General features: G+C 36.9%; 1 protein-coding gene across 1 annotated transcript in view; it reads left to right on the plus strand.

Annotated features, from left to right (window-relative positions):
- Nucleotides 1-7,500, plus strand: part of LOC119573331 — a gene marked incomplete in the record, with an annotated part of 43,618 nt that overhangs the window by 887 nt on the left and 35,231 nt on the right.

Raw genomic sequence — 7,500 nt, forward strand, 5'->3', positions numbered from 1 at the left:
AAGAATATCAACATCATAGGGTAAATATATGATGAATAACACAGTTAAAAGTATTATTATCTTATTCTTCTCTTTTCCTTTAGCCTTGCAAACCACAACATTACTCTTACGGGACACGCCTCCCAAGCATAAGAAGATAGGGGCTGGTGGAACCAAACCGAGTGTTACCCAGAATGTTTTTAATCGCTCGGTAATACTTTAGAATATGGACGCATGTTGTAAAATTAATTCAACAAGTTGCCATGACAGAGGGGAGGGTTGTTGGGAGTTCTGCCCCCAACATTCTCTAGGAAACATTGTCTTCACCTGGGTATGCATGTAAGATAGAGCAGAAACACAGGAACACCGAGTTTGACTTGGGCTGTGAGCGGTGCTTTCTGTGTTTGTTTTTTTTTCCCTTTATTTGCTATAGTTTGTGTTTGCAGATTATTGCTTGTACCAACTACTGTAACTTTTTGTCCCCTTCAAGAATATCATCTTTAAGTTGCCTTTAATGCATCCATACCATAAAGATTAACCAATCATTTGACTGAATAGCATCAAGTATTGAGCCTTTTTAGTATTTATCCAGAAAAGGCCCTTATGTGCAGTGTGTATATTGTACATGCGTATTAAGCAACCCATAATGATAGTAATCTCAGTTAATAGATAGGTGGAACTTCCAGTGATTGCCAAGGACTTTGCACCTGTTTCTATTCTATCAAAGACCAATAAACCACCAAGTATAATCCGGTTAGATAGAAATTGTAGGTCTGAAAGAACCAGGTCATACTATATCATGTGAGCATATATGTGGTAAAGTTTCTTGGCCATTGCTGGAGGACTGAAGGTGCAGAGGCCATGGCGATTACTTGAAGCTGACACTCACTGATGGCTGTCACTTAATGCACTGGTTGACTTTGATGAACATTTGATATAATCCTGTTTGTGGGAAATAGGTCTTTGAGAAGGGATATTGATGATCATTTGCATAATATTGGCATGATTTAGCATTGCTACAATATATGCATAGAAAATAATTTTTGATTAACAGCTGTTGCTGTTTCTGACTTTGGAGTATGGAAAGTTATGGGTATTGTGATAATGGACCTTTATCAGAGAAATTATTGCTTTGGGTACTTTAGTCAAATTTTAAAATTAATATTACGAAATGTATTTATATATTGATCTCTTGCCAAAGCATTGATTGGTGCAGCCTTACCTGTCTGTTATGAATCTGGCAAAGGTTCACAAACTCTCATCACATGTATTCTAGGAGGATGGTTCATGTAGACCTCCTTGGTAATACAAAGTTCCATGATCTTTTCTGCTAGAAAATGCATGGTGGATATTTGCTGATGCTTGCCAAAGGCTGGGATTCTAAAGCCATTGTCTGACACTACATCAGTGTTTAGTTGGATTTTTAGCATTATTCCACTTTTAGTGGGTTTCCTCGATTAATGTTAGCTTTCAATCAGATTTCTGTTATTTTTATTTTGTGAAGGTCTTTGATAATGTTTTAATACCTTTAACAGTTGATTGTTTACAAGATGCCAGTCAAGACTTGAAATAGTTCTTTTTTCTTAGAATTGCATAGGCTGAGTTCTGCGATATAAATATAAGCATCTGACTGTATAGTTGTTGATGGTGTAATAAGATCAGAATTACCAGGGATCGAAAATTCCGCTCGTCCGCATGTATATATGAGTAGAATTTGGGCCTGACGAGTAGAAAAACACTGCTTGCTCGTCCGACAGGACGAGTGAAAAATCGTCAAAGCAGAAAGACCGCAGGAACAACCAAAATTCATGTTGACATTCAGCGAATGAAAACCGGAAACAAAGCAGGTGTTTTAGGGGTATGTATAAAATGCGCACTATATAAAACGCTGACGGTTGCATTCGATTCATGCCCACTTACCTGCGTCAAGTTAAACATGCAAGTTGAGCTGCTCAATGTGATACTTTGTAGATTTTCTTTTCTACCAGCTGTTTTGTTGATTTTTTAAAATGCTTTTTAAATAGATCGATAGATAAATTGTAATATTAAAATAATAATAATTAAACACTTAACACTCGGGGTTTTAATTGAACGTAATCAGTTGTCGTCTGCAACTGTCAAAATGGAGAAGGGTGTGATGTTTAAGTATTTGAAGAGAGTCTGTTTTCCAAGCAGGGTTATAACAGATGAAGAAAAGGAAGCAGCAGAAGAAGAGTGGTTGGATTTAAAGTTGTATATGACCAGACAAGAGCTTTAAAGATGTCAAGGAAGGGTATCAGAAATTGCTGAATAGCCATTACACCGAGCATCTTGGCAACATTAAAACTATTGTGCAGCTAATGCTTACATTATCACCAAGCACAGCTGAATGTGAACGAGGCTTTAGCAAAATGAACCTGATCAAAACTGACAAGAGAACCCGCCTGCAGTACAACTCATTATCATCACTAGTCAGAATCTGTTGTGATGGACCAGCCTTCCAAGACTTCCAGCCAAGACCAGCCATTCAGAAGTGGATGGACATGATCAAGGGCACAAGACACCTTGGGGGGCATAAACTTTCCGGCCCAAGAAAGAAGGTGGTTGTTGAGTTATCATCAGAGGAAGAGGACTAGTCTAGACTGTGCAGACGGATGGCTAATTCCTTTTAAGTGTCTTTGACAAATAACAAATAAAGACAAATATTGTTTTATTGTGTCACTTTTATTATGTAAAATGCAAAAACAAACATCTTTTTCTTGTCAGAAAACTACAGTACAGTATTAATGTAAGTACCAGGCAATTTAGGCTGCAGCTTTATCTTGTAAACATATATGAAATGCAGCACCAGTAGCATAACATGCAGGACGAGTAGCACAACATGCAGGACGAGTAGAATTTAGCAACTGCTCGTCCTGCAGGACGAGTGGCTCTGAAATTTTTTTTTGATCCCTGATTACAGTATAAGGAATCGCCAGTGGTACAGGACAGACTTAGTACATGTGTTTTAGCAGACACCTTAGTTTAACAGTTTATTTTGATAATGTGGTAAATTTAGTAATTTATTGTCTGGCTTTTACAAGCATATTTGTTTTAATTTTTTTTGGGGGGGATTAAAATAAATTAGATATTTCTATTGTTGTAAATTACCATGTCTTCTCCATCCAGCAAGACCTGTGAGGAATTCTTATTTTTGGGGTGAGGAGAGAAATAATAAATGTGACTTCTACCTAAATTAGAATATTTTATAGTAAATATATGGGTCAATCTTTACAGTATGAATGGCCAAAGCTAGGGAAAATCAAGGGTTATACTCTTTTAGAGGACAAAAAAGTTGTAGCCGTTGGTACAAGAAATACTCTGCAAACAAATAGTAAGTCATGGGGAAAAATCATGGAAAGTGCCATTCACACCTAAGTCCACTCGGTGCTTCCAAGTTTCATCTCCATCTTGCTGTGCATACTGAGGTGAAAACAGTGTTTCCCAGAGGACATCAACCCTCCCCTAGGGCAGTGCCTGAAGGGCGCACCCAGTCACGGTAAATTAGATTATTGACTTGATTTTACGATATGGAGTTGGGGACTAATCTGCTGAGTGTGTCTGTACTGTAAAGAATTACCTTTAAATGAAATAAAAGCTTTTGGTAAGAGTTACTCATATGGCACATTCTTTGTAGAAGAGTTACCATGGCCTTCATGCCTATCAACATTATAGTAAAGGGCTAATGCACAGCCACCTCATTTATTTTGATAAGGTATAGCTTAGACACTAATTTTTTAATGAAAATATCCAGAGTACACCATCAGTATACAGCACACGCCAATCCAAAATCTTCATCAGTTCATTTTTTCACTGCATTCATGTGAAAATTTCTACACTGACTTTGATTACTTAAAACTCCCAAATGCAAGGAAAATGTTCTGATTGTCTGTGATCTCAAGATGAATTTAATGTGTAAGTAATGTTTCTACCAATACAAGACTTCTTTCCAAACAGATCCAGATCAGTTAAGATAGGAAGACATATCTGGGTTTTGCCAGTAAAGGATAATTGTTGAAGTAACTGCTGCTCCTTCTAATATATTTTCATGTGATGATCATAAGGTGAGTAGATGTCATATGACATGTAACCTTGACTAGCAGGTCCCATACGTTACCACTTCCCACCATATCAGGAATAGTTTGGGGTCTTAACCCATTGCCGACGGGTGGCATGTACGTACATGCCATGGCATGTTAGGACCATCTGCCGGGGGCACGTACGCATATGCCATAGAGTATGCATGGACATGCCATGAGTTTTTTTTTTTTTTTTTTTTTTTTTTTTTTTGTTACAATCACGGCAAAAGATTATTTTTTTGCCAGTGAAAGTGTGATTAAGTCGGTTCTAACACTTTCTCATTTTTACCATGCAACAGACAAAAAAAGTGCAACAAACCGACAATTTCAACTCCATGATGCCACACACTGCTTATTTTATTCGGACTATAGACCGAATAATGATCAACTATGGAGTCTATATAACAACAAAAATACCCTTCAGTCTCGATTTATCAGGAAGTTTGGCAAGTAGAGACTGTAAAAAATAATGAAAATTGAAAATACAACATATCTTCGTAGTATTACGAAGAAACGGCATGGGATGCTGGTATTTGGCATGAGTGGTCGCGCATGCTCGGGCGACGATATAAGCCCCCGGCAGCGAGGCCCGGGCCTCTATGAATGCTACCCGTCAATTGTGGGTTAATAATTCCAGACGGAGGGGCTTGAACTCTCAGAAACAAGGTCATTCCATAGGTGCCTTTACCCTGCTGAGTTCTTGAGAAATTATTGTATATAGGCTGACTGACTATTTTTCTAATGTATATAAGAGAATTTCATATGTTCATTTCAAAAGATAAATCCCATAGAAGGAAAGTATCTTCAGTTTCTCCAGCTTGACAGTTCAAGTGTTATGAAAGCCATGATTGCAGTATACTAAAAAAAAAGTACTTCTAAGGTTCATGCATTGGATATATAGAAACTCAGGGTTTGGTATTTCTACAAAAGAAAATAATAATTATCACAGTTCACTATTTTCTGAAACATTATAAGAAATTGTCATTATTTGAAGATAATGACAATGTGATAGAAGTTCAAGTACTTATTGAGCCAAAATTTGTCTTTTGCTGAAATGATTTGGCATAAACTGAGAGATGGAACAGATTATTTCATTGATTGTTGTATTTCCATTTGGAGTAATATTTAATATCATTTGAAATATATTACTGCAAAGAAAGTTATTTTTAAACCATTGAACATAGATGGTTAATATCTTGCCATGGCTGCACTGGGTCAAGTCATGGGTGGGACTGTAAGGTGACATGCCCCTTATCATCATTTACTTGGAGGGAGCTTGTCTTTCTCTGAGTGACATCATTTGTTTAGCTCAGTGGATTAAGTGTTTTTTTTTTCTCTCTCTCTCTCTCTCTCTCTCTCTCTCTCTCTCTCTCTCTCTCTCTCTCTCTCTCTCTCTCTCTCTCTCTCTCTCTCTCTCTCTCTCTCTCTCTCTCTCTCTCCATAAACATTTGCTTCAGCTGTGAATGATTACATGTCCAAATGGAGAACCTGCTAATGTGTGCCAGCAACCCTGTAGTAGTGGCAATTAGCCAATTTTTAATATTGCAGTCATTAGGTTGAAGCAAGTGTGGAATAAATTATAAGGAAAACTAATATATTTAAAAGATTTTAACCCATTCACTGCAGTATTCTAAAACAGTTGGATGTTATTGCACATTGCCATCCCCAAATCTTTAATAACCATAAATAATTAAAAGCTCCAAGTCTTCACTATATGCTAACTGTGATCGCTAGGTTTTCCACTCCCATTCTCTCTCTCTCTCTCTCTCTCTCTCTCTCTCTCTCTCTCTCTCTCTCTCTCTCTCTCTCTCCCTCCCTCCCTCCCTCCCTCCCTCCCTCCCTCCCTCCCCCCCCTCCCCCCTCCCTCCCTCTCCACTTCCCTCTTCTTTTTTTCCAGTGTTCTCCCTTCTTCCCTCCTTCCTTATCTGTCTGCTTTCTCTAACCCCTCTCCCTCCTTCTCTCTCCTCCTTCCACTGCCTTCCCTTTTTGAAAGTGAGAAATGACTGTGTCCTTGAAGTAACCCCTGAGAACATGCAAAGTCCAGGATGTGATTTTTGCACACAGTTCATGCATCGAGGGTGAGCAAGGTGCAAATGAGAAGGAATAACTTAACAAAGCAGTAGATATTATTGATGCGTTTTGATGTTATCTGTATTAGAATTAGATTTTCAGTATTGCAATATATATTACAGCATATATTAATTAAGCGAGAAATCAGCTGATGCGTCTGTGACTTCATATTACACATTCAGTCAAAATTACAGAACTTATGTCACTCATGACCTAATTAGCCACCTAACCTCCATGACCTCTGCCCAACTATCTTCAGTTTGCGGAGGTCATGGACTATAAGTGATTGCTTTTGCACTGACAGGTAAGTTCATAATGGATGCCTGAAACTCCAAAAAACTACTAGAAACTAGCTACTAGAAATTTGTTTACTGATAACCAGGAAAATCTATGGACAAGTTATCTGACCTAGAGCATCAGTGGGTCATATTGAAGTTCAGAGTTGAAAATTTCTTGGTGCTAATAACAATTACAATGGTGTTATGTTTAGAAGCCTTGCATATAGAGCTTATAGAGTTAATGATATTTTAAAATTTGAGTGTCATTATTTGTATGTCACTTCTTTTCAGAAATAATAGTTGAGAAGATTCAATATGACTTGATGAATAAAAAATAGTTGATGTGGGATTGATGATGAAGAATTGGTTTTACAAAGAAAAAGGTCAAGTCTGAATAATGGCTTTAATTAACCTTCTTGAAAATCGTTATGGACTCATCTTTTGAAAACTGAATTTCAGTGTTATTATTCTTGCCCTTATCAAGTTTTTTTTTTTTTTTTTTTTTTTTTTTTTTTTTTTTTTTTTTTTTTTTTCCTTTCTTTCTTTCTTTCTTTCTTTCTTTTTCTTTTCTTTTCTTTATGTGAAGTCCTTGTTCTTTTGTGCAAATAAGGAAAATAAAGGAAGTGGATGTAAGACACTGGTTTCAGCAAAACTGATACATCCTTCATTGTTATGCTGTGTGGTTTTTGAATATTATGAAGTTACCAGAAGAAAATGCTGTGCTTATGGAAATATTGGTGTATGATTTCACTACACACATTTCTCATAGCAGAAAGAAAAACTAATATTCGATAAGTATTTTTGTAATCATTTTTATACTTTTAGAAATTTGATGTAAATGATTATGCTAATGAAAGAAAATTGACATAAATGATTATGCTATTGAAAGAAATTTGATGTAAATGATTATGCTAATGAAGACTCGTTCAAGCTAATGTGAGTGAGACTCTAGGAAAGTCCAGCCTTGACAGGCTATTTGACCTATGTGTCGAGTGGGTTGTGAGTCCTTTTTGTGAGCGGAACTTGCACTTCGAAAAGCAAAGGGAATAATTGTTATATGCCTAAACTTGTGTAAA

Source organism: Penaeus monodon, chromosome 5, assembly GCF_015228065.2.
Source record: "Penaeus monodon isolate SGIC_2016 chromosome 5, NSTDA_Pmon_1, whole genome shotgun sequence".
Taxonomy (NCBI): domain Eukaryota; kingdom Metazoa; phylum Arthropoda; class Malacostraca; order Decapoda; family Penaeidae; genus Penaeus; species Penaeus monodon.